Here is a 9,469-nt window from a genome sequence, read left to right as displayed (position 1 = left end):
CACAGTGCTGCCCACATTGTCTACCAGGACAGCAGAGACATATCATGAGGGAGAACTTATATATATATATATATATTTTTTTTCTTTTCTCTTTCTCTCTCTCTCTCCCTTCTGACTCTATATTCCTCTCCCTCTTTGTTCCTGTTCCTGTCCCATTTTGAATTGTTTCGCTCTCTCTCTCCTCTTGACTGTCACTATTATAGGAAGGTGAATAAAATTTCTAGCTTCCCTATTGTTATCAGTTTGTTCTGTACTTGTCTCTGTTCTTTCACTCTGTTCTTTCCTCTTGTCTTCTACAGATTCCCACTATTTGGGTGATCTTCCCGTGCCCTCTAGCCTCACCACTAACCTTTCCCTCTCCCTCTATCTCTCTATCCCTCCCTCCCAAACCTCTTCTAAATCATTATCCCAAAGGGTAAATGTGCCATATTGGAGGGTTTATTTACTACAAACATATTTTGGGCTGGCCCTAGATTTTAATATAGCTTGCACAGGTTAAAGGTGACAGATTAACTGCTACCGCAGATTGTCATTTTCTAAGCTGTGTTTGATGCTATTGTTGATGCTGATTGTGTCAATTGGGATAAGGTGTCACGATTGATCTAATCAGTTGTCCTCCTTGGTATACTGAAAATGAGATTATCTAAGAGTCATTAGAGACTCAAAGCCTAAAAAGTCCAGCTGTACCTGGAAGATATTTCTGAGAAGCAATAGTTCCATAGGGGCTCTAAACACCAGTAACAAAGATACTCACAATATGAAATATTGATGTATCAGCCCAGGAATTAAAGCAAAAAACAGCACCAACAACAGAATCAAAAATGAGAAGACACCTTGGGAGGACACAAACCCAGACTTCCAACTCACCAAAGGCAAATTCTGGGGGAAACAAGGTGGAAAAATATGATAATCAACCACCTGGACACCATGAACTGATAGCACAGGAAGTAACAAAACAGATGAATGAGGCTCTAGAAGAATTCAATACAGGAATAATTTCCCAGATAACTACAGAGGTGGTGAGCAGAATGAAAGACATGATTAGAGACTCTAGAACAGAAACAGATAGAAAAATGGATGAGCTCAAGACCATGCTGGAAGCCATGAATGCCCAGAATAAGAAAGAAATGGAAACCATGATCACCCAACATAGGAAAGAAATGGAATCCATGAAACAGATTCAAACAGATATCCAGGAGATTAAAAACTCCATCAAAAGTATTAACAGCAGATTGAGTGAATGTGAAGATAGAATATCAGATGTAGAAGACAGGATTGTGGTTAGTGACCATGAAAACAGAGATTTCTTAAAAATGGTAAGGGACCATGAGAAATCAATCCAACAACTACTACATGATGCAAAGAAAAATAACATAAAACTGATAGGACTCCACAAAAAAGCAGGAGAAAGTACAAATGACATAAAAAAACTGTTCACAGAAGTAATAGAAAACTTCCCAGACAGAGGTAGAGAATTTGACATACAGATAAGTGAGGCATATAAAACTCCAACTACCCATGATCAAAAAAATCTACACCTAGTCATATAATAGTCAAGATCCCAGAAACCCAATGGAAGAACAAAATCCTACAAGCAGTTAGAGAAAAGAAACAAATCACATATAAAGGAAAGCCCATCAGAATCAGAGCAGACTTCTCAACACAAACCCTCAAGTTGAGGAGAGCCTGGAGTGAAGTATTTCAAGCCCTAAGAGAAAATAACTTCCACCCTAGACTGTTGTATCCTGTAAAACTATCTTTCAAAATTAATGGGGAAATTAGATACTTCCACGACAAAGAATACCTGAGAAATTTCATTAACACCAAACCAGCCCTCTAAACAATTCTAAACAATGTCCTAGAAAAAGACAATGAAGGTCACAACTCCATGAGGCCCAACAGAGCAATGCCATCAGGCAATGCAAGAAACTAAAGGGAAAGGGGGGAAAATAAAAAATAAAAGAGCCAACAACAGTAAAACATCATGACAAAGATGAGTCAGTATCTATCAATTATAACCATCAATGTTAATGGCCTCAATTCACCAATCAAAAGAAATAGACTGGCAGAATGGATTAAGAAGCAAAATCCAACAATATGCTCTATACAAGAAACACACCTAATTCAAAAAGACATTCATAGACTGAAAGTAAAAGGATGGAAAACAGTTCTCCATGTGACAGGAATCCAGAAAAAATCAGGGGTAGCAATCTTATTTGCAGACAAAGTATATTTCAAATCAAAACTACTTAAGAGAGGCAAAGATGGTCACTATATCCTTGTGAAGGGAACAATCCAATAGGAAGAGATGACAATCATAAATATATATGCACCAAATAAGAATGTCCCCAACTATACAAAACAAATATTAATGGACATGAAAAACCAAATAAGCACTAATACAATTGTAGTGGGAGACCTCAATACCCCACTGTCACAAATAGACAGATCATCTAGACAAAAAATCAACAATGAAATTTTAGAACTGAACCAAGTTTGAACAAATGGACTTAATAGATGTTTGCAGAGTGTTCCACCCCACAAAATCAAAATATACATTCTTTTCAGCTGCACATGGGTCATTTTCCAAAACAGACCACATGCTAGCTCATAGGACATGTTTAAGTAAATGCAAAAGAATTGAAGTTACCCCCTGTATATTATCAGACCATAGTGCAATACAATTGGAGATCAATAACATAAGAAACCGCAAAACTCTCACAAACACATGGAAATTGATTAACACTCTTCTGAACAACCAATGTGTCACAGTGGAAATTAAAGAAGAAATTAGACAGTTTCTACACATAAATGATAATGCCAGTACAACATACAGGAATCTATGGGACACAATGAAAGCAGTTCTCTGAGGGAGATTCATAGCAGTGAATGCCCATATTAGGAAAACAGAGAGAGCTCAAATAAACAACCTAATGCAGAACCTCGAGCTCCTAGAAAAAGAAGAGCATGACAAACCCAAAGCTCATACAAGAGAGGAAATTATAAAGATCAGAGCAGAAAATAATGCAATAGAGACAAAGAGAACAATACAAAAAATCAATGAATTGAAGAGTTAGTTTTTAGAAAGAATAAATATAATTGATAAACCCTTAGCTAACCTTATCAAAAAAAGGAAAGAAAAGGCTCAAATCCATGCAGTTAAGAATGAAAAAGGTGAAGTCACAACAGATCTAACAGAAATCCAGAGGATCATCAGTACCTACTTCAAGAGCCTGTACTCTAATAAAATGGAAAACACAGAAGAAATGGACAGATTCCTAGATACATATGAATTGCCAAAGTTAAATGAAGAAGATATAAAAATTTTAAACACCCCAATTACAATCAGTGAAATTGAAAACATAATTAAAAATTTACCAACAAAGAAAAGCCCAGGTCCTGATGGCTTCACTGCAGAATTCTACAAGAAATTTAGAGAAGAACTATTGCCATTACTCTTTAAACTCTTCAATGAAATTGAAAGAAAAGCAATACTTCCTAATTCATTCCTGGAAGCAAGTGTTACTTTGATTCCACAACCAGGGAAAGACCCAACTGAAAAAGAGAACTACAGGCCAATCTCCCTAATAAACATAGATGCAAAAATCCTCAACAAGATACTGGCAAACAGAATATAGAGGGTCATCAAGAAGATCATACACCCTGACCAAGTCGGATTTATCCCAGGGATGCAAGGATGGCTCAGCATACATAAATCAATAAATGTAATATACTATATTAACAGAGCCGAGGACAAAAACCATATGATCATCTCAATAGATGCAGAAAAAGCGTTTGACAAAATCCAACACCCATTCATGATAAATACCCTACAGAAAATTGGAATAGAAGGTCTTTATCTCAACCTGATTAAGGCTATCTATGAAAAACCAACAGCCAACATCATACTAAATGGTCAAAAACTGAAAACTTTCACACTAAAATCAGGAACAAGGCAAGGATGTCCACATTCATGACTCCTGTTCAATATAGTTCTGGAAACATTAGCCAGAGCAATTAGAAAAGAGAAAGAAATAAAAGTAATAAAGACAGGAAAGGAAGAAGTTAAATTGTTATTATTTGCTGACAATATGATACTCTACATAGACGACCCCCCCACAAAGACTTCTAGACTTAATTGACAGATTCAGTAAAGTAGCTAGATACAAGGTCAACACTAAAAAAATAGCCTTCTTGTACACAAATAACAGACTCACTTAGAGAGAAATTAGGGAAATAATTCCTTTCACAAAGCATCCAAAAAAATGAAATACCTAGGAATCAATCTAACAAAGGAAGCAAAAGACCTCTACACCGAAAATGAGAGCACTCTGAAAAAAGAGATTGAAGATGATATAAGAAAATGGAAAGACGTGCCTTGTTCCTGGGTAGGAAGAACCAATATAGTTAAAATGGCCATATTTCTATAACTGCAATATCAATTTAATGCAATATCAATTGAAACTCCAAGAATATATTTCACAGAACTAGAAAACAATCCAAAAATTCATTTGGAACCAGAAGAGACCTAGAATAGCAAAAGCAATTCTAGGCAACAGAGACATGGCAGGGGGTATCAATCCCCAGCTTGAAACTATACTACAAACCTACTGTGATAAAAACAGCGTGGTACTGGCAAAGAGACCCAAGGATAAGTGGAATAGACTAGAAGATGCACAAACAACTCCAAACATATTCAGCTGTAGGGAACAGGGAAAGGGGACATTACTAGGACTTCTCCAGTAAGTCCTAGTCTCCTGCAAGCCACGGCAGCACAAGGCCAATTAACTTATACAGGAATGATTAAAAAAATGAGACTTGGAGAAGCTGAGCTTTGGGCCTGATCAGTGCTGCTCTGGGAAGCAAAAATGAAACCCAGGAGCTTGACGCACCTTTTATTCAGTACCTAGTGATAAACAAATGTAACAGATAACTGGGGAGTGGCAGAATCCCTAGATCAAAGAGGAACTATACAGATGAAAATTTGGTTACTCCCAGGATGTCTCCCACAGGTGTGTTCTTGCCCTGGAGCATCAGAGCGTCATGGGATCGTTGAGGTCTCAATTGCGACCAAGGTGAAATGTCTCGAAATCCCGTAGCTGGCCTGTAGGCAGGAGAACTAGACCTAATCAAATGATTTTTCTCTAAAATTATGTAGCATTGCTCCCAACACTCAGCCACCTCATCTTTGACAAAGGAGCCAACCACCCTCACTGGAGGAAAGATAGCCTCTTTAATAAATGGTGTTGGAAAAACTGGATTTCAGCCTGCCAAAGATTAAAACTAGACCCCTATCTATCACCATGCACTAAACTAAAATGGAAGTGGATTAAAGATCTAAATATTAAAACAGAAACACTAAACTTGCTGAAAGATAAGTTAAGTAGAACTCTTGAAGACATTGGCATAGGAAATGACTTTATGAACAAAACCTCAGTAGCCACTGTTCTATTTTCTGTTTATGAATTTGGCTATTATAGTTCAATATTAGGTCCTGCATATAGCTGTCCCCTTATTGAATTATTTTAGAAATTATTTTAAGTCTTCTGCTAGGTTGGAAAGTCTTCAAAGGCTCAGTATCCTGCTTAAATAAGATTATATATATCCCTCTAACACTACCCAGTACAATTCTGGGTTATTAATATATGTGCATTTTTCTCACTTTGTCAGGAAAACAGCCCTACCATCAGTTTTAAAAATAATTCTAGAGCCAGAGATTTAGCTCAGTGGTTCCACTGCCTGCCTTGCAAGCACAAGGTCCCGAGCTCGATCCCCTGTACCAAAAAAAAAAAAAAATTCTAGAGACTTCTTGTAAACATCTTCCAGATCTTTTGTTGTGTTTTTCCTAGCTTTGGGGTAAAAGCACATTCTGGGAGCTGGGCCTACATCCACTCAGGCCCAGTGAATTTAGTCTCTGTGTACTGCCATAAAGTCTGTATGTTGCTGAAGCTGCCTTCCTTTCGGTCCACATCCCCAGATAGACAATAGGGTCAATTTTGTTTATTTATTTGTTTATTTATTTATTTATTATTTATTGTTTCTTTACAGTACCCTTGTCTGCTCCATAAAAAAGCACTTGTTAAGTATTGACTAGATGGGCTGGCTGTGGACATTACATGGTTGTCAATGAATCTAGGTTGATAACTACATGAAGATAGACAAGAAGTTGGTACCTGCTTGTAGGACAAATCAGACCCTACAGGGACATATTCCTTAGCTCTTGGTGTCCTCATTGGGGAAGAAGAAATAATATTAAGAACCAATATTAATCACACAGTTAAATACTTGCCAAGTATTGCTGTGGGCACTTGACACATATTACTTCTTTTAATCCTCACAGCAACAAACTTAAGAGGTAGGTACTGTTATTTTTTCAATTTTACAGATGAAGAAATTGAGGCTTAGGTGGATTAAGTAATTTGCCTATGCTAGTAAAGAAGAGTTAGGATTTGAATTCAGATCGAGTCCAGCATCTGTACCCCTGGAATCATGTGAGGAATCAAAGAATATAAAAGCCTTTAGACACTAAAACATTTAGGACTGCTTAGTTGAGGTCGTTGACTCATATAGTTATACCATAGGGCCAAGGGAATGAACCTTTTGGGTTAATTAGCTTTGCTCCTTTCAAAGGCTTAACATTAGCTGGAAAATGGCTGCTTTCGATCAGGAAGAGCCTATGTAAGATATTGAAAGACTGAGTGCAACTTGATCCCTGCTGCTGCTGCTGCAAAAAATCCAAGCCTCCTGCCTACTCCAACTCCTATTGCCAGTGGGTCATTGACATCATATTCATATACTAAGGACCACATATTTTGATATTAAGGAGCACTGTGAACTACTTGGAAATTAAAGACTATATAAATTCTGGGTATTGCAAGATTGTTATTTAAGGTAAGTAAGAGTGTTTCACAGAGCCACCCCCCCTTCCCCCTCCACCTGTTTATTTTACTCTAGTAAATGAACAATGTTCAGTAATTTCTTTACTTAGCTATGAGTTTAAAATATAATCCTTTGGGCACCCAGCCCACCTCATGTACACAGGAAGAGGCCCCCAAGTGGCTGACTCAGTTTTAGAACAATATATATCCTGCAGGAATACTTCCTGTCACAGAACTACACTGTGTCCCTGAAGTGATAGAGTAAACAACTTTGATTCAGGTGAAAAAGAAACACCCAGATGTAGCAATGAATCCTCAGGCTGAGAGGAGGGCCCAAAGGAGCTTTGCGGTCAGGGATAGGGGATCAGACTAAGAGAAAGGCCAGCATAGGGGAAAATTTGATAAAATCCCATGATGGCAATTTTCTAGGTATATTTGAGTGACACTAAAATGAGCAAATTGCTCAAAGCAGATTTCTGTCAGTGAATAGTGGTATACAGGGCTGCAAGTGTAAAGTATTATTAAGGTAGAAAGGCAGGTAGAATGATTTAGATTTGAAATGAGAAACAGTATGTTGTTACTAGAAAGTTCAGTTTAAAGGCTGACCTCATGACCATTTATTTCATCATGTTGCCTTTGTAAGTGGAGAACAGTTCCCTGGGAGCCACTCGGGTCACCCTTCTCTCTTCTACTCCTAACTCTTTTAAGTGGAAGCTATGGTGGTAAAAGGACAAAGGGCAGCCTCTAAGGCTAGTCACACTTAGATGTGTGGGTTCCTTCCACAACACTGTACCAAGGTTCCTGTCAGTTGCTTGGCATTGTACTCAAAGGCTCCCAGGACTAAGGTGATTTAGGAAGTATGTTAGACAAATGCAGTCTTTATTCATACTTACAGGCTTCTGCCTCAAGTCCATTTTGTCTCTCTTACCTTGGCTGCAATGGATAATGAAGATACCTCAGATTTCTGTCCTCCCTGTTAGCCTCAAATTCAGACTAGACCAAGTACTGGGCAATCAGTCTGTCTCTCCTTTTCCCTGGTCCTATGCTTACTCTGCTTAGCTCTCCTGTAGTGAATTTTCCACTGATGTGGGAGATAGTTGTGGAGAGAATTCACCAGGGAAAAATAAAGCATGCCCACAACTCAACTACAAGTCTTGTGTTCTCCATATTCTAACCAAAATGTGTGTTAAAGAGCCCCTCACTAAGTTTGGAGTGAGGGATAATGAGGCCATGTGACCACTCTCCAACTCCTACATCCCTCTTCTGGTTAAGTCCTGGTTTTAATAGCAAGGCATGTGGCCAATTAGGGGTACTACTGCTCCTTTTGAGGGAAATTGGATGTAGGTGTGCTCATTGAGGCAGCTGAGTGGGCATCAGAAAAGTCCTGCCTGCACCTTTTGTAGGTGCTTCTCCATGATTTCTCAAAACCCTAGCCAGCGAATCTGGGACACATGCAAGGGGCACACTTGCACCCACTCAGAGGCCAGCCCATGAATATCTAGTTCTTCAATGTTGCCAGGGAATACATCAGTGGAAAATTTTAACTAAATTGACCCAAATCCAGGCTATACAAAAGGTCAAAATACTTTTTACTCTCAAGGTATACCAAAATATATTGGCTAAGGTTTTCAGATAAGCTTTCAACAAACAGAGCTGATGGAAGCAGCAATATGCCCACAGCTGCAGTTCCTAGAAAAGTGGACAATGATTGGTTCTGGCAAAGCCAAGCCATTTCCCCTCACTTGTTCTCAAATGTAGTTGGGAAAATTTGAAGTCTGTCTTGTCCTTCCCATCATAGTTGTCATGCTCCGTTTTGGTCCGAGTCTGGACTTCTCTTCTAACAGCTGCTGGCCTAGGGATCTTCATCCAGAAAGGTCGGGTCTGCTCAGCACTTCACCTTCGAGGAATCTCTAATATGTTCACATCATGAAGTCTTGTTTCCCTCATAAATTCATCTAGATTATTTGCTGAGTATAAAGTGTTATATAGTAAGTAGACATGTAGAAGCTACACAAAGGGGTTAAACGGGGTATTCCAAGGGGTATACACTACTCATGTGTGATCTCACCACCCAGAAGTGACCAGTATAAACACAAGAGCATATATCTCTCCAAGCCTTTATTACTGAACATTTTCTTGACATGTTTGAGATCTACTACCTCTGAATGGTAGCTACCAATATATTTTGCCTGCTCTTTCCCCTTAAGTAGCATTGTTCCATGCCCTTAAGGATTCTGTTAACATAACTTAAATGGGGACACTATATTCCATTTTATGTATACATTGCCAAGTGAAATCATAGTATGTGACATTGTTTGAGGGCTTCTCATAGGCCAAGTACTCTTCTTAGTGCTTCACATGTATCAATTCATTTAATCTCACAGACCTCAACTGGCAGGTGCTATTATTAACCCTGTGGGAGACAAGGGGAAATCTGAGCCCTGAAGAGATGGGTGACTGGCTAAAAGGAGTGCAAGTAGTGAGTGGCAAAGCTCAGCTTTTAACCTAGGCATTGTGGTTGTAGAGACTGCGCTCTTAACAACTGTAAAGTGGCCAGTGCCAGAACTAAATGCAATCATTAAAGCAACTTA

The sequence above is a fragment of the Heterocephalus glaber genome, unplaced genomic scaffold (assembly GCF_053883595.1).
Source record: "Heterocephalus glaber isolate CG9 unplaced genomic scaffold, H.glaber_assembly_v1.0 deba00001613, whole genome shotgun sequence".
Taxonomy (NCBI): Eukaryota; Metazoa; Chordata; class Mammalia; order Rodentia; family Bathyergidae; genus Heterocephalus; species Heterocephalus glaber.
Note: the sequence above shows the minus strand (reverse complement) of the source record.